Source organism: Triticum urartu, chromosome 7A, assembly GCF_056163025.1.
Source record: "Triticum urartu cultivar PI428250 chromosome 7A, HENAU_Tu73, whole genome shotgun sequence".
In the NCBI taxonomy this organism is placed as follows: domain Eukaryota; kingdom Viridiplantae; phylum Streptophyta; class Magnoliopsida; order Poales; family Poaceae; genus Triticum; species Triticum urartu.
Window position 1 is genome coordinate 239,647,644 of NC_141879.1, and position 25,069 is coordinate 239,672,712.

Sequence of the window (25,069 nt, forward strand, 5' to 3'; positions counted from 1 at the left end):
GACGTTGTCCGGTCCGCTCCGGACACGTCCGTCGGCGGCGGTTCTGGAGTTTTTTTTTTGAACTAGGGTTTCGAGGTGGAAGACGAGATCCGAAATGGAGGGGGCTATATATAGGCATAAGTGGAGCTAGGAGAGTCCAAATGAGGTGCGGTTTTCGCCCACGCGATCGTGATCGAACGCTCTAGGGCATGGAGCAGAGTTTGGTGGGTTTTGGGCCAAATTTGGGGGGTGTTGGGCTGCAACACACATGAGGCCTTTTCGGTCCCTCGGTTAACCGTAGGAGTATCAAACGAAATCCAAATGACACGAAACTTGACAGGCGGTCTACCGGTAGTAAACCAAGGCCGCATGGCAAGTCTCGGTCCAATCCGGAAATGTTTAATCCCCACACACGAAAGAACGCTAGAAAAGGCCACCGGAGGAGAACGAAGCGCCGGAATGCAAAACGGACAACGGGGAAAATGCTCGAATGCATGAGATGAACATGTATGCAAATGCAATGCACGAGATGACATGATAAGAGATGCAAGAAAAAGAAAACAACACACGGAGACAAAGACCCGAACCCGAGAAATAAATATAACTTATCACCGGACACGGCAAGAGTTGGATACAAATATGGAAAGTATATCTGGGGCGTTACAACACTCCACCACTACGAAAAGATCTCGTCCCGAGATCTAGGACTGAAAGAACTCTGGGTATTCAGAACGGAGGTGATCCTCGCGTTCCCAGGTAGCTTCACGGTCGGAATGGTGAGACCACTTGACTTTGAGAAATTTGATTGACTTGTTGCGAGTCTTGCGTTCAGTCTCTTCAAGAATAGCAACTGGGTGCCCACGATAAGAAAGATCTTCTTGGAGCTCAATGTCCTCGAAGTTGACGGTGCGTTCAGGCGTCTTGAAGCACTTTCGTAGTTGGGAGACATGGAACACATCATGAACATTGGCAAAGTTTGAAGGAAGCTCGAGCTGATAGGCGAGGTCGCCTCTCTTGCTAGCAATCTTGAAAGGCCCGACATATCTGGGGGCAAGCTTCCCTTTGATACCGAAGCGACGAGTACCTTTCATAGGAGAGATGCGGAGGTAAACGTGATCTCCGATCTCGAAAGCCACGTCACGGTGCTTACTATCATAGTAGCTCTTCTGGCGGGATTGGGCTGCTTTGAGGTTATCACGAATGACTTTGCACATTTCTTCTGCTTCTGTGATTAAGTCATTACCCAGCAGCTGACGTTCACCGACTTCAGCCCAGTTGAGAGGGGTACGGCACTTCCTGCCATACAGAATTTCAAAGGGGGCCTTGCCCGAACTTGCTTGAAAACTGTTGTTATAGGAGAATTCAGCATAAGGAAGACAATCCTCCCATTTCATGCCGAAGGAGATCACACAAGCCCTGAGCATATCTTCAAGAATCTGGTTGACACGCTCGACTTGACCGCTCGTTTGAGGATGGAAAGCAGTGCTGAAGCGGATGTTGGTGCCCATGGCCTTCTGAAAAGAATCCCAAAACTTCGAGGTAAAGATACTGCCATGGTCTGAAGAGATCACTGTAAAATCGACCGTGAATAGGCGAACCACTAGACGTCGAACCCCAATTTCATATCATACATCTGTCGGAAAGATATCCTAAGGCTACTTGAATTCCCACCTATGAAATTCCCGAAATTTTCCCGGTTATGCAATCAGGTGTTGGGGATACAGGGGAAGCATAATATCTCACCCAAGCTAGCAAATCCTACATCCAGCTGTATCCATCCTTCAACACATAACCAAGAAACCTTCGGAAACCATCTATCTCAACCTTCGAAAAGCATCCGTTATACAAGTTATGGCGATACTCCCGAACTCCCGCCCCAGTACTGGGTGGCGTCGAGGTTATCTCACCAACGAACTGCATAAAAGAGATTTTCGATGTCGCGCACAAATCTCAAGTATACCAGAATTGCAAAGATAAAATTGTGACGACAACACCTCGGAGCTCAACTCCCCGGGACACTGCCACAACCCCTAAAGACAGGAGGCACCAAGAACAATGTTCTCGTCACAAAACCATCGGAACAAAACCAAGATACTCGCGTGATCCTAAATTTTTTTTTAGTGAAATTTGAGAAGAGAAGAGTCAAAACTCTACGTCAGGATGCCTTACCAGAGCGATGAGGAGACTGGGAAGTAAAAAGAATTCCTAAGCTCTCCGATATATAATTACTAAGGAATCAAAACATTTTTCTAGACACAACTCGGCTACTAAAAACGATCAAGCAATGGGGGCTCCTAAGGTCGGGGAAGGCTCTGATTACCAACTTATAACGCCCTCGATGCGGCTATAGCTCCCACGTGTCGAGGCACGACTTAGAGACATAACCGCATTGAAAGCAATGTCGCAAGTCAGGCAATCATTACAACATCCCATGTAATACATAATAAAACGGGGAAGATAACATAGTTGGCTTACACTCGCCACGTCACATCAGAGTACATAAATAACATTCATCATACAATTCACTCATGGCCCGACTACGGCGACAAATTGGAAAAGACCCCCAACATGCGACAAGGCCCTGAATCGATAACCCCAACTAGGCACCACTACTGATCGTCGGGAAAGGAAACATAATAACGCTGAGAGTCCTCGTCGAACTCCCACTTGAGCTCGTACTCGTCACCTGGAGCGGAATCACCTGGACCTGCATCTGGAGTTGTAGTGTCTGTGAGCCACAGGGACTCAGCAATCTCACACCCATGCGATCAAGACTATTTAAGCTTATAGGAAGGATAAGGCAAGTATGTGGAGCTGCAGCAAGCGACTAGCATATGGGGTGGCTAACTTATACGCAAATGAGAGCGAGAAGAGGAGGCAAGGCGCGAGCGAGAATCTAGAGGAACAACCTGCGCAAGCATTACTCCAACGCCGTGTCCACTTCCCGGACTCCGCCGAGAAGAGGCCATCACGGCAACAAACTCAGTTGATTCATTTTTAATTAATTAGGGTTCAAGTTATCTACAACCGGACATTAACAAATTCCCATCTGCCCATAACCGCGGGCACGGCTTTCGAAAGTTCAATCCCTGCAGGGGAGTCCCAACTTAGCCCATGACAAGCTCTCACGGTCAACGAAGGAATAGACCTCCACCCGAGATACACCGATCAGACTCGGTAACCCGGTACAACAAGACAATTCGACAGGTTAAAACAAGACCAGCAACACCGCCCGAATGTGCCGACAAATCCCGATAGGAGCTGCACATATCTCTTTCTCAGGGCACACTCAGATTGTCCAAACTTCCGGTAGGCCAGCCCAGAGTTGCCCCTGGTAGCCACCGGCGGCTGACGGTTTGGACCAACACTCAGAGGAGCACTGGCCCGGGGGGGGGGTTAAAATAAGATGACCCTTGAGTCTGCAGAACCCAAGGGAAAGAAAAGGCTAGGTGGCAAATGGTAAATCCAAGGTTGGGCATTGCTGGAAAAGCTTTAATCAAGGCGAACTATCAAGGGGTTCCCATTATAACCCAACCGCGTAAGGAACGCAAAATCCGGGAACATAACACCGATATGACGGAAACTAGGGCGGCAAGAGTGGAACGAAACACTAGGCGAGAGGCCGAGCCTTCCACCCTTTACCAAGTATATAGATGCATTAAAATAACATAGTAATATAGTGATATCCCAACAAGTAAACAAATGTTCCAACAAGGAACGGCCTCCAATCTTCACCTGCAACTAGCAACGCTATAAGAGGGGCTGAGCAAAGCGGTAACATAGCCAATCAACGGTTTGCTAGGACATGGTGGGTTAGAGGTTCAACATGGCAATTGGGAGGCTGACAAGCAAAAGGTAGGCATCGTAGCATTGGCATAGCAAGAGAGAGCAAACTAGCATAGCAAAGATAGTAGTGATTTCGAGGGTATGATCATCTTGCCTGCACAGTTGTCAAAGCTGACTGGATCCTCACAAGCAAACTCAACGGGCTCCTCGGTAGCGAACTCGTCTCCCGGCTCTACCCAAACAAGACAAACAAGCAACAAGGATACAATCAACCACGTGCAAGACCAAGCAATGAGATGAAATGATGATATGCTATGCGGGATGCGATGCGGGATGCAAAATGCAAGATATGACAGGAAATACATGAACCTGGCCTCAACTTGGAATTACAAGGGTGCCACTGGATAGAGGGGATGAAATCGCTTGAAAACGATATAAAGATCATTGGAATCGGAGCTACGGTTTGGAAATGGCAAGCGTTTTAAGATAAGACACCGGTCTGCGATTTACAGCAAGTAGGCATCTAAACGCAACGAAATGAACATGCTAGAGCCACCAAAAATGAAAACAAAATACATGGAAGTGATGTACACAAGATGGTTAACAAAACACTAGCACTGAGCCATAGGCAAATTCATCCATAAAGAGGTTCAAACAAGCATGGCAAAAATGAATAAGCAAAACAGATTCCAGACTTAGTGAAATTAACACTAGCCTGAAATTTCAGATCACGATGCTCTCTTTGGAGCAGCAAAACAACATGATAAATGACCTGAACATGACAAGTAAGAACATGGCATGGAGCTACTCAACAAGCTTAACAAAACACCAAAAGTGACCTGGGGCCAAAAGGGTTCACAATATACTCTACCGAGCTCACGAACATAGCTCGAACACAATCACGAACATAGCAAGAAGGCACAATATGATAGCTACACATGGCAAGAACAAAGGCATAGCATGCATGGAACACTAACGGTAGCATCGGCAAAATCGCAAACAAGTTGACGATCTGCCCAGATTAACAACGAAGCAAAAGTTGAGCTCGATTGAGTCAACCTAGAGCACTCCACATATGCAAACAAAGACATGGATGGATAGAGAATAACATAAATATTAAAACTCCCTTACTGATCATCCTCAAAAGAGGCACGGATCACTAGGAAACAAGCTGGACATATAGCATCATGAACTAAAATATCCCAAACTTAGTGAAAATCACTAAATCCCTGAAATCAGCAATCTCAGGTACCTCTCTTCGCAAGCTTTCACAAGACAATAAACACATCCTAAAAATGCATGGGTGGCACCTCTGGAAATAAGACGAAATGCTTAACAATTCATCCCAAAGGGGCACAGGCATATCATGCACGGATTAAACATGGCAAAAATGAAAAAAGTGCATGATGAACTAACGGATCTGCAATTTAACTCACGAAGCCTCCTTCTAACAGCATTTTGGGCATCAAGACGACCTCAAATGCAAATGATGCAATGGAATGAAATGATGTACATGTCGAGGCGAAGATTTTGATATATTATATGCCCAAAACGGAGTTACGGTTACAGAGTTACGGGCGGTCAAAGTATGCATAAAAAACTAGGGTTAGGGACGAAAAAGTCAACCGAGAACTCAGATCCAGATCGGGATCTCGCGGGTACTGTTCACGACACTGTTCACGGCGCGTTCTTCGAGAACTCCGGCGAGGGCGTGGTGGCCGGAGATGGAGGGGAGAGGCCGTGGGCCGGTAAGGGGCGGCCGGATCCGGCCTGGACCTTGCCCCGGCCGGGCGGAGGGCGGCGGAGCTCACCGCGGTGAGTTGCGGCGGCGGTGGAGCGGCCGGCCGGCGGCTGGGCGGCGATGGCGGGGCTCACCGGCGACGGAGGCGTGCGGCGGCGCGGGTCGGCGGCGTCGGGGAAGACGGGCGGCGCGAGGCGGCGGGGAAGTGGCCCGCTCGGGCGGCGCGGGGGCCGGGCGCGGGCTCCCGCGGGCCGCCGGCGGCGGCGGCGGTTGGCGCCACGTGGCGCGCGGCGAGAGGGCGAGGGGCGCGGCGGACGTTGTCCGGTCCGCTCCGGACACGTCCGTCGGCGGCGGTTCTGGAGTTTTTTTTTGAACTAGGGTTTCGAGGTGCAAGACGAGATCCGAAATGGAGGGGGCTATATATAGGCATAAGTGGAGCTAGGAGAGTCCAAATGAGGTGCGGTTTTCGCCCACGCGATCGTGATCGAACGCTCTAGGACATGGATCAGAGTTTGGTGGGTTTTGGGCCAAATTTGGGGGGTGTTGGGCTGCAACACACACGAGACCTTTTCGGTCCCTCGGTTAACCGTAGGAGTATCAAACGAAGTCCAAATGACACGAAACTTGACAGGCGGTCTACCGGTAGTAAACCAAGGCCGCATGGCAAGTCTCGGTCCAATCCGGAAATGTTTAATCCCCACACACGAAAGAACGCTAGAAAAGGCCACCGGAGGAGAACGAAGCGCCGGAATGCAAAACGGACAACGGGGAAAATGCTCGAATGCATGAGATGAACATGTATGCAAATGCAATGCACGAGATGACATGATAAGAGATGCACGAAAAAGAAAACAACACACAGAGACAAAGACCCGAACCCGAGAAATAAATATAACTTATCACCGGACACGGCAAGAGTTGGATACAAATATGGAAAGTATATCTGGGGCGTTACAATTATGCTGTGGTGTTCCAGGTGGCGTGAGTAGTGAAACTATTTCACATTGTTTTAACTGAAGGCCAGACTCGTAACTCAAATATTTTACCTCTGCGATCATATCGTAGAAACTTTTATTTTCTTGTTACAATGATTCTCCACTTCACTTTGAAATTCTTTGAACTTTTCAAATATTTCAGACTTGTGTTTCATTAAGTAGATATACCCATATCTGCTCAAATCACCACGAGCCTTAACACTCATCGGATCTCATACATCAGTATGTATTATTTCCAATAAGTCAGTTGCTCGCTCCATAGTTCTGGAGAACAGCCTTTTAGTCATCTTGCCCATGAGGCATGGTTCGCAAGCATCAACTGATTCATAATCAAGTGATTCCAAAAACCCATTAGCATGGAGTTTCTTCATGCGCTTTACACCAATATGACCTAAACGGCAGTGCCACAAATAAGTTGCACTATCATTATTAACTTTGCATCTTTTGGTTTCAATATTATGATTATGTGTATCACTACGATCGAGATCCAACGAGCTATTTTCATTGGGTGTGTAACCATATAAGGTTTTATTCATGTAAACAGAACAACAATTTATTCTCTTACTTAAATGAATAACTGTATTACAATAAACATGATCAAATCATATTCATGCTCAACGCAAACACCAAATAACACTTATTCAGGTTCAACACTAATCCCGAAAGTATAGGGAGTGTGCGATGATGATCATATCAATCTTGGAACCACTTCCAACACACATCATCACTTCACCCTTAACTAGTCTCTGTTTATTCTGTAACTCCCGTTTCGAGTTACTAATCTTAGCAACTAAACTAGTATCAAATACTGAGGGGTTGCTATAAACACTAGTAAAGTACACATCAATAACATGTATATCAAATATACTTATGTTCACTTTGCCATCCTTCTTATCTGCCAATCACTTGGGGTAGTTCCGCTTCCAGTGACCAGTCCCTTTGCAGTAGAAACACTTAGTCTCAGGCTTAGGACCAGACTTGGGCTTCTTCACTTGAGCAGCAACTTGCTTGCTGTTCTTCTTGAAGTTCCCCTTCTTCCCTCTGCCCTTTTCTTGAAACTAGTGGTCTTGTCTACCATCAACACTTGATGTTTTTCTCGATTTCTACCTTCGTCAATTTCCGCATTACGAAGAGCTTCGGAATCGTTTCCGTTATCCCTTGCATATCATAGTTCATCACGAAGTTCTACTAACTTGGTGATGGTGACTAGAGAATTCTGTCAATCACTATCTTATCTGGAAGATTAACTCCCACTTGATTCAAGCGATTGTAGTACTCAGACAATCTGAGCACATGCTCACTAGTTGAGCGATTCTCCTCCATCTTTTAGCTATAGAACTATTTGTAGACTTCATATCTCTTAACTCGGGTATTTGCTTGAAATATTAACTTCAACTCCTGGAACATCTCATATGCTCCATGACGTTCAAAACGTCTTTGAAGTCCCGATTCTAAGACATTAAGCATGGTGCACTAAACTATCAAGTAGTCATCATATTGAGCTAGCCAAACGTTCATAACGTCTGCATCTGCTCCTGCAATAGGTCCGTCACCTAGCGGTGCATCAAGGAAATAATTCTTCTGTGCAACAATGAGGGTAAAACTCAGATTACGGATCCAATCCGCATCATTGCTACTAACATCTTTCAACACAATTTTCTCTAGGAACATATCAAAATAAACATATGAAAGCAACAACGCGAGCTATTGATCTACAACATAGATATGCTAATACTACCAGGACTAAGTTCATGATAAATTAAAGTTCAATTAATCATATTACTTAAGAACTCCCACTTAGATAGACATCCCTCTAATCCTCTAAGTGATCACGTGATCCAAATCAACTAAACCATGTCCGATCATCACGTGAGATGGAGTAGTTTCATTGGTGAACATCACTATGTTGATCATATCTACTATATGATTCACGCTTGACCTTTCGGTCTCCGTGTTCCGAGGCCATATCTGTATATGCTTGGCTCGTCAAGTATAACCTGAGTATTCCGCGTGTGCAACTGTTTTGCACCCGTTGTATTTGAACGTAGAGCCTATCACACCCAATCATCACGTGGTCTCTCAGCACGAAGAACTTTCGCAACGGTGCATACTCAGGGAGAACACTTCTTGATAATTAGTGAGAGATCATCTTAAAATGCTACCGTCAATCAAAGCAAGATAAGATGCATAAAAGATAAAAATCACATGCAATCAATATAAGTGACATGATATGGCCACCATCATCTTGTGCTTGTGATCTCCATCTTCGAAGCACCGTCATGATCACCATCGTCACCGGCGCGACACCTTGATCTCCATCGTAGCATCGTTGTCGTCTTGCCAATCTTATGCTTCCACGACTATCGCTACCGCTTAGTGATAAAGTAAAGCATTACAGCGCGATTGCATTGCATACAATAAAGCGACAACCATATGGCTCCTGCCAGTTGCCGATAACTCGGTTACAAAACATGATCATCTCATACAATAAAATTTAGCATCATGTCTTGACCATATCACATCACAACATGCCCTGCAAAAACAAGTTAGACGTCCTCTACTTTGTTGTTGCAAGTTTTACGTGGCTGCTACGGGCTTAAGCAAGAACCAATCTTACCTACTCATCAAAACCACAACGATAGTTTGTCAAGTTGGTGCTGTTTTAACCTTCGCAAGGACCGGGCGTAGCCACACTCGGTTCAACTAAAGTTGGAGAAACTGTCACCCGCTAGCCACCTTTGTGCAAAGCACGTCGGGAGAACCGGTCTTGCGTAAGCGTACGCGTAATGTCGGTCCGGGCCGCTTCGTCCAACAATACCGCCGAACCAAAGTATGACATGCCGGTAAGCAGTATGACTTATATCGCCCACAACTCACTTGTGTTCTACTCGTGCATATAACATCAACACATAAAACCTAGGCTCGGATGCCACTGTTGGGGAACACAGTAATTTCAAAAAAATTCCTACGCACACGCAAGATCATGGTGATGCATAGCAACGAGAGGGGAGAGTGTGATCTACGTACCCTTGTAGACCGACAGCGGAAGCGTTAGCACAACGCGGTTGATGTAGTCATACGTCTTCACGGCCCGACCGATCAAGCACTGAAACTATGGCACCTCCGAGTTCTAGCACACGTTTAGCTCAATGACGATCCCCAGACTCCGATCCAGCAAAGTGTCGGGGAAGAGTTCCGTTAGCACGATGGCGTGGTGACGATCTTGATGTACTACCGTCGCAGGGCTTCGCCTAAGCACCGCTACAATATTATTTAGGATTATGGTGGAAGGGGGCACCGCACACGGCTAAGAATATGATCATGTGGATCAACTTGTGTGTCTATGGGGTGCCCCCTGCCCCCGTATATAAAGGAGCAAGGGGGAGGCCGGCCGGCCCTTGTGGGCGCGCCAAGGAGGAGCAGGATTCCTACTCCTAGTTGGAGTAGGTTTCCACCGTTCCTAGTCCAACTAGGAGACGGGGGGAAAGGGGGGAAGAGGGGAAGGAAGGGAGAGAGGGGCCGTGCCCCAAATCCCTTGTCCAATTCGGACTGGGCTTGGGAGGGGCGCGCGCCACCTCCTGGTCCTTCCCACTAAGGCTCATTAAGGCACATTGCTTCTTCCTCGTATTCCCGTAACTCCCCGGTACCTCCGAAAATACCCGAATCACTCGGAACCTTTCCGATGTCCGAATATAGTCGTCCAATATATCGATCTTTACGTCTCGACCATTTCGAGACTCCTCGTCATGTCCCCGATCTCATCCGGGACTCCGAACTCCTTCAGTACATCAAAACTCATAATATAACTGTCATCGAAACCTTAAGCGTGCGGACCCTACGGGTTCGAGAACAATGTAGACATGACCGAGACATGTCTCCGGTCAATAACCAATATCGGAACCTGGATGCTCATATTGGCTCCCACATATTCTACGAAGATCTTTATCGGTCAGACCGCATAACAACATACGTTGTTCCCTTTGTCATCGGTATGTTACTTGCCCGAGATTCGTTCGTCGGTATCTTAATACCTAGTTCAATCTCGTTACCGGTAAGTCTCTTTACTCGTTCCGTAATACATCATCTCACAACTAACTCATTAGTTGCAATGCTTGCAAGGCTTATGTGATGTGCATTACCGAGAGGGCCCAGAGATACCTCTCCGACAATCGGAGTGACAAATCCTAATCTCGAAATACGCCAACCCAACATGTACCTTTGGAGACACCTGTAGAGCTCCTTTATAATCACCCAGTTACGTTGTGACGTTTGGTAGCACACAAAGTGTTCCTCTGGCAAACGGGAGTTGCATAATCTCATAGTCAGAGGAACATGTATAATTCATGAAGAAAGCAATAGCAACATACTAAACGATCGGGTGCTAAGCTAATGGAATGGGTCATGTCAATCACATCATTCTCCTAATGATGTGATCCCGTTAATCAAATAGCAACTCTTTTGTTTATGGTTAGGAAACATAACCATCTTCGATTAACAGGCTAGTCAAGTAGAGGCATACTAGTGACACTCTGTTTGTCTATGTATTCACACATGTATTATGTTTCCGGTTAATACAATTCTAGCATGAATAATAAATATTTATCATGATATAAGGAAATACATAATAACTTTATTATTGCCTCTAGGGCATATTTCCTTCACGAGTAGCTCAGGCACCTCGACGGTGAACCCTCTCAGTACTCCTGCCGAGTGGGTTTCACTTCTCACTACTCCTGTAGCCCCGATGCTTCATCCTACCGCTGCCCCTGAGGGAGAGCCCTCGAGGCAGCGTCGTCATGTTACCTTTAACCCCGAGGTTTCCGTTAACCTCATCAGTTCAGGATCCGAGTCCGCTTCAGGGGGGACACCGCAGCACCAGCAGAGCAGTAGTACCTCGGAGTATTCGTAGTCGTCCGGATAATGTACGCAGGTAGCCGTATGAGTCATGATGTTTCGTTGCATGTATGAGAGTAGTTGAACCTGTCATGTTGTTTATCTTTCATGTATGAGTCTATGTATAATTATATTGGGACTTTATTCGCCATATTTTCTTCGCTCTTTTGTTTTCTTTCGGGATTTGTCGCTGGCTTTTCCCCAAATTTATTCTTGGATGTTTCTCATCTCGATTGCGTTGTCTTGGGAAAAATCCACAATAGGATGACGCGGGGAGGCAGCAGTAGCAACTTTCGTGAGGGAACTCCTGTTCGTCATTCCGCATGACAAGCAGGACATTCTCCCGAGCCGTACGTTCCGCCACCGCCTCCACCGCCAAATCCGCCCTCCACCGATTAAATTCTGCGTATGTTTGAGGGAAGAAGGAACAATGATCTGCTTAAAATGTTAAGAAGTGTGCAAGCTATGGTTGGACAGAATGGAAATCAGAATGGTCATTACTAAAAGCTGTCAGATTTTGAAAGGACCAAGCCACCCAGTTTCAGTCAGATTTTTGACCCATTGGATCCAGACGATTAGTTGCGCACCATTGAGAAAAAGCTTGAGATTGCTCGTACTAAAGAAAATGGTAAAGTTCCATTTGCAACTCATTACCTTGAAGGCGCTGCTGCCATATGGTGGGACAATGCAAAAGCCATGTGGTCTGCTGATGTAGAAACCACCTGGGAAAAATTTAAGGATCAGTTCCAGAAATATCATATCCCTACTGGAGTTATGAAGGTTAAGCAGCGTGAATTTCTCGCACTCGTCCAAGGAAATTAGTCTGTGGGGGAATATTTGCAAAAATTCAATCATCTGGCCCATTACTCCCTTTATGACATGGCCACCGAAGAAAGAAAGATTGACAAATTTCTTGGAGGCTTAAATCCGCAACTCCCGTGCACTCTTAGTATGTTTGATTTCCCCGATTTCCAAACTCTAGTAAACAAGGCTTTCATTGCTGAACGGGAGCACAAGCTTATATCAGATAATAGACCTGCCAACAACGACAACAAGCGTAAGTTTAAGCCAAAGAAGGATGGGCAACCAGTGCAAAAGGCTCGTACCTGGCAGCAGACTCAGGTGGAAAACAAGCCAAATTGGCAACAGAATGTTAACAAGACCACCACTCAAGTCAGGAATATCGTAACGAACCCCATGCATGAGGAGCGTCGGCGCAATAATTCTTGCTTCAGTTGTAGGCAGAACGGACATTATGCCAAACAGTGCCCCAAGAACAACAAGGCGAATGCCACATTCAGGCCACAAGTCAACTTTATAGAGTCATGCCCGACCCAGCAAAACATTACTGGGCACGTGCATCATCTCTCAGCCGATGAAGCACAAGAGAACCCCAAAGTCGTCATTGGTATGTTTTATGTAAATGACATACCTGCCATAATTTTATTTGACTCTGGGGCTTCCCATTCTTTTATTTCTCGGAGTTTTGCTGCCCAAAACAAATTTCCTTGTACACTTTTGGGCAAAAATATGCTGGTACAAACCCCAGGATCTCTAATCAAGAGCAACCTGGTCTGCCGTGATTTGGAAATCAATATGAACGGAGTCTACTTTCCAACCTCTCTGATAATTATTGAGTCTGAAAATTTGGATTATATTGGGTATGAATTGGTTAACCCAATATCAAGTTTGCATCAACTGCGCAACACGAGAATTGGTTTTCACCGCTATGGCTGAGTTGGAATTAATTCCTGTGGTCAGCGAGTACCCTCATGTATTTGAAGAAGAACTGCCAGGCATTCCACCAGATCGAGAGCTGGAATTTGCAATAGACCTTGTGCCCGGAACTGCACCGCTATACAAGAAGTATTACCGGATGCCCTCATCAGAATTAGTGGAGCTAAAGAAACACCTTGATGAACTGCTCCAGAAAGGATATATTCGTCCCAGCTCTTCACCATGGGGATCACCCGCTATTTTCGTGGACAAAAAGGATGGCAGCCTCCGCATGTGTGTGGATTACCGCCAGCTGAATGAGGTCACCATCAAAAATAAATATCCGGTGCCAAGGGTTGATGATTTGTTTGATCAGCTCAGTGGGGCTAAGGTATTCTCTAAGATCGATTTACGGACCGGATATCATCAAGTCAAAATTAAAAAGGAAGATATTCCTAAGACCGCATTCACTACTCGGTACGGTCTTTATGAATATACAGTGATGTTCTTTGGTCTCACCAATACCCCTGCTTTCTTCATGCATATGATGAACAAAGTATTCATGGACTTCCTTGACAAATTCGTGGTAGTCTTCGTCGATGACATCCTCATTTACTCCAAGGGTGAAGACGAGCACAAGGATCACCTCCGAGCAGTGCTCCAATGTCTCCGTGACCATCAGCTTTACGCAAAATTCAGTAAATGTGAGTTTTGGCTCAAGCAAGTTGGGTTTCTCGGACATGTACTATCCACCGAAGGTATATCCGTGGACCCAAGCAAAGTAAAGGATGTCCTCGATTGGTTGCCGCCCACGACAGTGACACAGATCCGGAGTTTCCTTGGATTAGCTGGATATTACCGTCGTTTCATTGAAGGGTTTTCCAAGATTGCTAAACCCATGACAGAGCTGCTAAAAAAGGATAAGAAGTTTGAATGGACGGAGGACTGCGAGAAAAGTTTCAATGAGCTAAAGATACGGCTGACAACCACACCTATATTGACTCTCCCAGACATTTATCGCAGCTTTGATGTGTATTGTGACGCCTCCAGGAAAGGCCTCGGTTGCGTACTTATGCAAGACAGCAAGGTAGTAGCATATGCATCGCGACGGCTACGACCCCACGAGGGAAATTATCCTACTCATGATTTGGAATTGGCTGTGGTGGTTCATGCGTTAAAAATTTGGAGACACTACCTTATTGGAAAAAGGTGCCAAATTTTTACCGGTCACAAAAGTCTTAAATACATATTTACTCAGCCAGATTTAAATCTCCATCAACAAAGACTGCTAGAGGTCAAGGATTATGATCTTGGAATAAATTATCACCTGGGTAAGGCCAACGTGGTTGCCGATGCACTCAGTCGAAAGCCTGTCAGCTTAAATGTCATATCGAAATCCTTGCCTCTCAAACTCCAAGAGGAGATCGCTCAGCTCAACCTGGTCATAGTGGATGTTGGCCTCACTAATATTTTGGAAGTTACCCCCACACTTGAGGAAGAGATCCGCAAGGCCCAGCCAGCTGACATCAAGCTGCAAAAACGTGCCAAGAGCCCGATGGTAGGGCAGACCCCAAATTTCTCCAACGACAAAATCGGTACCCTCCGATTTCGTGGACGGATTTGTGTACCCAATCAGCCGGACATAAAGAAGAAAATCCTGTTGGAAGCACACGAATCCTCATATTCCATTCACCTGGGAGGTACAGAAATGTATGAGGACCTTAGACAAATATTCTGGTGGGATGGAATGAAGAAAGACATTGCCTATTTTGTGGCCTGTTGCGACATATGCAACAAGGTGAAGGCAGAGCATCAGAAGCCAGCCGGAGTCCTCCAACCGCTGCCGGTTTCACAATGGAAATGGGATGACGTTTGTATGGATTTCATTACGGGATTGCCTAAGACTCAGCGAGGAAATGATGCAATCTGGGTCATAGTGGACACCTTAACCAAGGTTGCTCACTTCATTCCGATCAGCACCAGATATCGAGCAGATCAACTTGCACAGTTGTATGTATGCAGAATCGTCAGTCTGCATGGAGTACTCTGAACCATCACTTCCGACCGAGGTTCCCCGTTTACCTCCGCTTTTTGGTCACGTCTCCATCAAGCCTTGGGGACAGCGTAGAAATATTGTACTTCTTATCGTCCTCAGATCGGTGGACAAACAGAGCGGGTAAATGAAATACTTGAAGATATGTTGCGAGCCTGTGCTTGAGCCCATGGACCTAAATGGGAAGATTTCTTGCCATATGCCGAGTTTTCTTACAACAACACCTTCCAGACCAGTCTAAATATGTCACCGTATGAAGCTCTGTATGGCCGTAAGTGCCGCACTCCTTTAAATTGGTCTCAAACTGGAGATAGCCATATCTTCGGAATAGATCTCATGATGGAAGCTGAGAAACAAGTTAAGGAAATCAGGGATAGATTGCAATTGGCCAAATCTCGACAGAAAAGTTATTATGATGCAAAGCACCAACAAATCAAGTTTGAACCCGGAGAATAGGTATACCTCCGAGTCACTCCTATGAAAGGGGTCAAGAGATTTCAGACCCATGGAAAGTTGGCACCCAGGTTTATTGGTCCATTCCCAGTTATGTCCTGAGTGGGTAATGTTGCATATCAGTTGGAACTACCCGGTGAACTGGCAGACGTGCATAACGTGTTTCATGTTTCACAATTAAGACGCTGCACATCCCCGCCTGGGAAAAGGACTGCTATGGCTGAGGTAGAATTGGCAAATGATTTGACCTATGAAGAAAGACCATTTAGAATTTCGGATCAGATGGAAAGGGTCACTCGCAGTAAAGTAAGAAGATTTTACAAAGTTCAGTGGGAGCATCACACAGAGTCAGAATCAACTTGGGAGCGGGCAGAATTCCTAAGGGCTCATTATCTAGAGTGGTTTTCCCAAGAAACCGAATCTCGAGGACGAGATTCATTCTAAGTGGGGGAGGTTTTGTGACAGCCTGATTTTTTGCCCTATGTTATTTGCCTAATTATAATTTGGATTTATTTTGAAAGTTGGTGTTTTTAAATCTTTTCATATGGACTTAGACACTTGGGTACCCTTGGCTTTCACCCAAGTGCATCATTCCCCTCTCTAATAATCATTCCCCTTCTGATCCATCTCAAAATAATCTTGGGAACATTTTTCTTAAATGAAAAATATTCATTTTTCTTCTCTAAAACCCAAGCTAGTTCAATGAGCTCCAAAGCAACCCTCATTTTCTTTCCCACAAAAATCTGAGAATATTCCCAAATATTCTTTGAACCCTATGGAACCTTCCTGAGCAAAAATATTTCCTCACTTTTTGAAATATTTTTGCTACAGAAAATATTTTTTGTTCTGGACAGAAACGGTGGTTTCTACAGCAACTGCCATTTTACTTGCTCCCTTGTGCCTTAATTTTCTTGTGCATCATCACCTTAGTAGATGATGGCTAGCCTGCAAAGCACAGCCCCAACTCCCAGCCATTTGACCTCAGTAACATCTCAAAGTTACTGACCAGAAACTTACCTGGCGTATAGAATCTTCTCTATTGCATCTGGAGCCAAACCAAAGCGTGGTAACATTCAAAACTACCACGAACAACATGCCAGACATGGAGTTTGGGCTTAGGTCGGCATGAGGTCAGAGTTCACGCGGTGACCGCGTTCGTCTAGGCGTGCTGGCATGCGGCCGACGCACTCTGCGACGCGCCCGAGCCTCTATTGATCGCGTGCTCGCTTCCCCACCTGCCTAAGCGTGCCAAACTTCGCCACCATCCTTGTCTCAACGCCATTAACTCCCCCTGGCACTCGCCGACGTCGGAGCTCACCGCAGCGAGCATGGGCACGGTCCGGCCAACCCAACAGTGCGGTGTGCACTGTGCTTGTCACCTTCTCCTCGTTCCTGTGCTCGTCCCCGTTCGCCAACAGTCACCGCATGAGCTACGTCACCTTCTCCCCCTCTCACTGATGCCGCTAGTCGCCGGGCGCCGTGGACAGGCGTCCACCGGCGGAGCCCGAACCCCCCTCTTCGCTCTCCTATAAATGGAGCCTCCCTGAGCCTCCTCGAGCACCATCCACCACTCCCACACACCCCACAAGCGCGTAGGAAACCGTAGCCCAGTCGGGCAGGCCGTGGGCCGCCATCCTCGACCTCGAGCTCGCCGGCGATCCCCTCTGGTCGCCGCAGTAGCTCCAGCCCCTCCCAGGCCAGGGCGATCCTTCCAGGGCCTCCGCCTCTCTCCGGTGAAGCCATCTCGTACCCCTGGAGCCCCTGAAGTTACCTTTGCTCGCTGTCTTCCTCATCTCTAGAGACCACCGCCCTCTGCCTCCGCTTGCAAGGTCGATTCTGACGCTGTCCGACCGCCCCTAGCTACGCTACAAGTACGGGCAGGTGCGCATACATCCCTTCTCTCGATCCCACCCTCTTGTTTTGGCCAAGGAGCCCTCGTCGCCGGCGAGAGCTCCGGCAAAGACGCGACCCCCCTCTGTTTCCTTCTCCCCTCCTTCTCACCTGACTAGCGGGGACCGCTAGTCAGCCACTCTATACGCGCACGAAGCGGTACGAGTGGTGGCGCCCTGAGGCTTTACGCCTTCGACGTCACCCCCTAGTCTGTTTATCTAAATTCAAATTCAATTCAATTCCAAAGAGCTTCAAACAGCTATAACTCTTCAACCATAAGTCCAAATGAATTGATTCTTTTTGCATTATGTTCTATGCAAAGAAATCTAGCAGCTCACCAAAAATGAGATTTTTCTAAGCTGTCTAGAATTTCTGGTGATTCCTAGAAGAGTTCTTGATATTTTCTTCTTGTGTTTAAAATTATTTTCAGAGGGTGAGGCTTGTCTTGAGGATCACCAGAAGGCTTGTGAACCTCATCTGCACTAAGGCAAGCCACAGCAACATTTTCATGGTGCCATTTCAATATTGATGATTTCCTTACTTGAATGAAATGATTAATCAATGCATTTAAATAACTATTATGTTATTTATATTCTGTTAAGTGTGTGTTAGTATTATGATTGATTTACAGAACCTTGAAACTAGCTTAGTTGGTAAAGAAGCTAAGATCTAATTATGGTAATGATAAAATGATTTGTTAAGCATATGAGTAATTGCTTGAAGTTATTTTCTTGCATAAATAAAATAGTTAAATTTTCTAGAAAATATCATGTTAAGTGCTTGTTTAGCCATTTTACTTAATTTACAGAATGTTTGAACCTCACTTGGTTGGCAAAGAGAATAGGATTTGCTTGTGGTGATAGTAAAATCTTCGCTATGCATATGAGAAATTAATCGAAGTTATTTTCTTGCATGAGAAAATAACAATACTTGCTGCAAAATATATTGTTAAAGTGAGAGTTACCCTGACCAGGAAAGTAATATAAGTTGTTGATGCTTATGCTTAGTGTGAATATGGTTGACATCAGTCACTTTCGTTAATATTTGATGCATGTGTAGTATTGCATTTCATGGCATGCTATGACACCGGTCATCCTCATTTTACGTTGAACCTGAATATAACTCAACTTGAATATATCGTTGACTGGGTCGTGGTGCCACTAAATTGAGATTTTCCCAGTGCAACCACATTTGCCTTTGTGGGAAGGCCTTGATTCGGTCCATTGACATGCCTTTGGTCGGTGCCTCCAACTAGGGAACGTTATGGGCATGCTTACCCTGGCCCGGTAAGCAGGCATAACCTTGTGTGCCTGTTGTTGAGATTATGGTACCGGGTCCCCGAGTGGGATCGTTTTGGCCACAACGGTGGTCGTTGTGTCTTTGGAAGACACGGGGCCACCCAGGACTAGCCCGTTGGGGATTGGGTCGGAGTGGCTGGGTGAGTGTCATGGCAATGGAAGGGTTTTGTTGGAATGTTGTTGGTCCACCCGAATGGGAGTGCGAGGCCATGGGTTCCGTGGTGTGGGTACAGTGTGCTACATCTGCAGAGTGTATAATCTATCGATAGCCGAGTCCACGGTCACGGACACCTCGTAGTAGGTCTGTAACGCCCCATATGTAACCTGCCATGTTTGTATTCCAACTCTTGCCATTTCCGGCACTAAGTTATGATATTTCCTCTTTGTTGGGTTTTGTATTTGTGTTGTTTTTGTCCTTGTCATGCATCTCATATCATGTCATCACGTGCATCGCATTTGCATACGTGTTCGTCTCATGCATCCAAGCATTTTCCCCGTTGTCCGTTTTGCATTCCGGCGCTCCTATGTCCTCCGGTGTCCCCTTTCACCTCTTTTCATGAGCGGGTGTTAAACATTCTCGGATTGGACCGAGACTTGCCAAGCGGCCTTGCTTTACTACCGGTAGACCGCCTGTCAAGTTTTGTGCCATTTGGGCTTCGTTTGATACTCCAACGGTTAACCGAAGAACGGAAAAGGCCTCGTGTGTGTTGCAGCCCAACACCCCTCCTTAGTGGCCCAAAACCCACCTAAACCCCCTCCATCATCTCGGTCGTTCGATCACGATCGCGTGGCCGAAAACCGTGCTCAATTTGGAGCCTCCTAGCTCCTCCTATGTATAAAAAGGCACCTCCACCAAAAATCCCGGATCCATTTCCACCCTAACCTAGTCTCCTTCCACCTCCCGCCGCCGGACGTGTCCGATCGGGCCGGACACGTCCGCCCTGCTCCCCCCAACCACCGCTCGCCACGTGGCGCCCGTGCGCCCCACATAGCCGAGGCCCGCCGGGCCCAACCCCGGCCCGCTCTGCCCCGCCGCCTGCCTTCCAGCGCCCCCGCGCGCGCCGCCTTCCTCCTCGCCGCCGCTCGCCTCCACCGGCTCCGCCCACGCCGCCCTGTCGCGCCACCGCCGCCCTCGCCGCCTCGCGCCGCCCCGGCGAGCTCCCTGGCCGGATCCCGCTCCTCCGGCATCCCCGACGACCCGGCCGCCGTTCTCGTCGATTCCGGTGAAGCCCCGGCGAACCTCGGTTCGCGTGCGATCCAGATCTGGACGAACCCTAGGGTTGACTTTTGTCCCAGTTTGCATTATTTTAGCATATTTCAGCATGCCATAACTTTGCACACGTGGCTCCGTTTTGGGCGTGTAGCATATCAAATTGTTCGTCTCCATGTGTACTTCATTTCATTACATTGCACCATGTTCATTTGAGCTCATCTTGATGCCCTAAATGCTGTTGCAAGAGTGCTATGTAATGTTAGTTTCAGTTTCTTAACAGAGATTGGACATTTGTCTTTTTTGCCATGTTTAATGTGTGCCTCCTATGATCTTGAGCCCTACATGTGTTTTGAAGTATGCCATGCCATCTTTACAGGGGTGTATGCCATGTATTTTTGGGATCTTTGTGGTGACTAGCACAAGCATGCAAAATAGCTGTCGTGATGTTGCTGATTTCAGGGACTTAGAAATCTTCCAAGTCTTTTCCCTGATAATATTTTATATGCCATGTATTCTTGTTGCTACATGGTGATCCATTCCTCTTTTGAGCATGTTCAGTAAGGGTGATTTTGAGATATGGTTGTGCTCTATCCATCCATGTCTTTGCTTGAAATTATGGAGCACCCTAGCATGACTCAATCTTGCTCTACTTTTTCTATAAAATGTTCCTGACAGATTGTTTACATGTTAAGCAATTTTGCCGAGGTTGTTATAGTTTATCCATGCATGCTATGAGAGTGTTCTTGCCATGGTTAGCTTATTTATCATGTCTACTTGATTGGTGTATGCTTAGTTTGTCATGCAATGACTTGTGGTGAGTGCATCGAGCTCACAAACATGCCTACGTGAATCTGTTTTGCCATGTTCCAGTTTTTCTGCTAAGTCTGAATCTGTTAACGAAACTTGTTATGTTCACATGGTTGCCATTGTATTTTCTGATCCCTTTTGGCTTATGGTCAGTAAGGGACTTTTGTTATATGCTTTGAGTAGTTTCATTCCATGCCTTGCTTTGCCATGATATGTTCCTGTAGCATGTTGTTATCTTGCTCTAAACATTGCTTCCTGATGTTAATTCCTGCCATGTTGTTATTTTCACCAAGTTTGTAACCTGATATCTTTTGCACTTTTGCGATGCTTGTTTGAACCTGATATTTAGTGAATTAGCCGGAGCTCAGTGTTATTCTTTGGTCAAGCATCTTGAGTGGATCACTACGATGTGCTTTGCTGTTATGTTAGAGTGTAGTAGCTTGTTGTTCTTAATGCATTTAGATGGCCTCGTGCTGTTAATCGCAGCTTTGTGCCATTATTGTTTTGCTTGCCATTTGCAAACCGTGCATCCGATTCCTGTGATCTTTATATCGATTTCGATCGAAATCAACTCATCTTTCCAGAGGAACTCTTGGTTTTCCAAGTTGAGGCCAGGTTCAATCTTTCCTTTCTGAAGCATGCATATGCATTGCATATCACATCCCGCATATCATGCCATGTTTTGCATCATGTTGCTTGCGCATTGCACCATGGTTGATTGTGTCTCCCTTTGCTTGTGTTCTTGCTTTGGGTAGATCTGGGAGACGCGTACGCTATCAAGGAACCCGTTGAGAACGTTTACGAGGATCAAGCTTATGTCAACTCTGAGAACTTTGCAGGCAAGATGACCATACCCTCGAAATCACTTCTATCTTTGCTTGCTAGATGCTCGCTCTATTGCTATGCCTATGCTACGATACCTACCACATGCTTTATCATGCCTCCCATATTGCCATGTCAAACCTCTAACCCACCTTGTCCTAGCAAAACCGTTGTTTGGCTATGTTACCGCTTTGCTCAGCCCCTCTTATAGTGTTGCTAGTTGCAGGTGAAGTTTGGAGTTTGTTCCTTGTTGGAACATGTTTATTGTTGGGATATCACTATTATATCTTGTCTACTTTAATGCATCTATACACTTGGTAAAGCATGGAAGGCTCGGCCTTATGCCTGGTGTTTTTTTCCACTCTTGCCGCCCTAGTTTCCGTCATACCGGTGTTATGTTCCTTGATTTTGCGTTCCTTACACGGTTGGGTTATAATGGGAACCCCTTGACAGTTCGCCTTGAATAAAACTCCTCCAGCAAGGCCCAACATTGGTTTTACCATTTGCCACCTAGCCTCTTTTCCCTTGGGTTCCGCGGACTCAAGGGTCGTCTTTATTTTAAGCCCCCGGGTCACTGCTCCTCTGAGTGTTGGTCCAACCTGTCAGCTGCCGGTGGCCACCAGGGGCAACTCTGGGCTGGCCTACCGGAACCTTGGACAATCCGGTGTGCCCTGATAACGAGATATGTGCAGCTCCTATCGGGATTTGTCGGCACATTCGGGTGGCTTTGCTGGTTTAGTTTTACCATTGTCGAGATGTCTTGTAACCGGGATTCCGAGTCTGATCGGGCCGTCCTGGGAGAAGGAATATCCTTCACTGACCATGAGAGCTTGTGATGGGCTAAGTTGGGACACCCCTACAGGGATTTGAACTTTCGAAAGCCGTGCCCGTGTTTATGGGCAGATGGGAATTTGTTATTGTCAAGTTGTAGATAACCTGAAACTTAACTTAATTAAAATGAATCAGCAGCGTGTGTAGCCATGATGGTCTCTTTTCGTCGGAGTCCGGGAAGAGAACACGGTCTCGGGTTATGCTTGAACGTAAGTAGTCTTGGATCACTTCTTGATCACAGTTTCTAGACCGTGCCTTGCCTTCTCTTCTCGCTCTCATCTGGATGAGCAGCGCAGCATCCTGCGGTGACAGCTCCTTAGCCTTCCCCTTGCCGTTCCCCATGGCAAAGGCCTGCATCATCAGAAAGAGAGACAAATGTTAGGCGGTCAGTACACATATGACAGTAGTGCATTGCAAGGGAGCAGAATCCTCAAGCTGATATCATTCAGAGCAGAGTTCAGTCAATCTATAGCCAGTACTAAGCACAGATCTAGAGTGTGGACACTAGCATCCTCTAAAATTCCAAATTTTCTCTCAAATCCAGCGCGAGGTAACTTGGTTCTATTAGAAATTCTACTGGAAATCACACATTTCGTTCAGATCAGGCCACAGAACCCAAACCCCCGCAAAAATCTCATCTTTTGTGCTGAGTACCGTACCTTGCGGATGGCGTCGCAGCCGGCGGTGTTGTCCTCGGGGATCTCCTCGATCTGGACGCACGTCCTTGCCAGCTTCTTCTTCTTCTTGTCAACCTCCTTGTCCTTGGCGGCGGCCTTGATCTTCTTGGGCTTCTCCGGCCTGCGCTCCTCGACCTCCAGCTCATCCTCGTCGTCGTCGGAGGCGGTGAAGTCCTCCTCCCAGGTGTAGGCATGCGACCATGGCTTGAGCGAGCCTTTGCCCTTGATCTCGGTGCCCCACTTGGTCTTGGTCTTGCCTCCGGCGCCGCCCTTGGACTTGGCCTCCCACCTCCACTTGCGGTCGAATCCATCGTCGTTAGGGGAGGCGAGCTCCGCCTCCCACTTGAGCGCCCGGCCCCCGCCGCGCGGCTTCTCCTTCGCCGTCCACTTGACCTTCCGGCTGCCGGGCTCCATGGCCGCGTAGGTGTACTTGCGGCGCGCCGGTTGCGGGGCGGCCACGCGGGCCGTGAGCTCGAGGGCGGCGACGTGGTCGGTGAGGTCGTGCAGGAGGAAGGCGTGTGGGGAGGGGATGGGGGCGGGGCGAAGAAGGGGTCGGCGGGGAGGTAGAGGTCGAGGAGGTCGGGGTGGTGGGGGAAGGCGAAGCGGGATGGGGATGGGGGTGGGAGGAAGGGGCGCAGGAGGTGGAGAGGGAGGAGGTAGGTGGTGGTGTGTGGATGAGATGCGAATGTCCTTTTTTTACCTGGATGGGTGGGGAGAGAGGGAGGGGATAACACCACAGTTTTTTTTACCTGGAAAAAAATAACCCCATCTCTTTGCCATCTGCCAGCAGATGGCAAAGAATCTTTGTCGTCTGCTGGCAGATGGCAAAGAGGTGGGGCTGGTACGCCGTTACATGGTTGACGGCCATAGGATTTGCCAACCTCTTTGCCATCTGCTGGCAGATGGCAAAGATTATTTGCCATCCACTAGCAGATGGCAAAGAATTGGCTGATGGCAACCATGTTCTTTGCCGTCTGTCAGTTCTTTGCCATCTGTTTTTTATAAGCAGATGGCAAAGACGTTCTTTGCCATCAGCTGGCAGATGGCAAAGAGCTGGCTGATGGCAAATTCCCTATTTGCAGTAGTGATATATGCTAGTGCTTGCTGCAGCTCCACCTCATTCCTTTTCCCTACCTATAAGCTTAAATAGTCTTGATTGCGAGGGTGTGAGATTGCTGAGTCCCCGTGACTCACAGATTACTTCAAAACCAGATGCAGGGACCGATGATACCGTTCTAGGAGATGCGACTGAGCTCAAGTGGGAGTTTGATGAGGACTCAGGACGGTACTACGTTTCCTTTCCAAACAATCAGTAGTGGAGCCCAGTTGGGGCGATCGGGGACATTATGCATTTGGGGTTGTCTTTATTTTTGTTCCATAGTCGGATCTTGTTTGTATCTGGATGATCGTAATGCTATATTTATGTGTTGTTTGAAGTGGCGATTGTAAGCCAACTATGTACCTCTTTCCTTATTCAGTACATGGGATGTGTAAAGATTACCCCTCTTGCGACATTGCCTACAATGCGGTTATGCCTCTAAGTCGTGCCCCGACACGTGGGAGATATAGCCGCATCGTGGGTGTTACAAGTTGGTAATCAGAGCCTTCCCTGACTTAGGAGCCCCCTGCTTGATCGAATCGCTGGTGTTGTTGAGTCTAGAAAAATGTTTTGAGTCTTTTTAGGATTATATATATCGGAGAGTAGGATTCTTTTTACTCCTCAGTCCCTTCGTCGCTCTCGTGAGACATCCTGACGTAGAGTTTTGACTCTTCTCTTCTCAAATTTCACTAAAAAAAATTTAGGATCACGTGGGTATCTTGGAATCGTTCCGATGGTTTTGTGATGAGAACATTGTTCTTGGTGCCTCCTGATATTTAGGGGTTGTGGTAGTGTCCCAGGGAGTTGAGCTCTGAG

At 47.0% G+C, this 25,069-nt stretch overlaps 1 pseudogene; it reads right to left on the reverse strand.

Annotated features, from left to right (window-relative positions):
• Nucleotides 1-19,687: 19,687 nt before the first annotated feature.
• Nucleotides 19,688-24,046, reverse strand: LOC125518696 (uncharacterized; annotated as a pseudogene).
• Between the last annotated feature and the right edge of the window lie 1,023 nt (nt 24,047-25,069).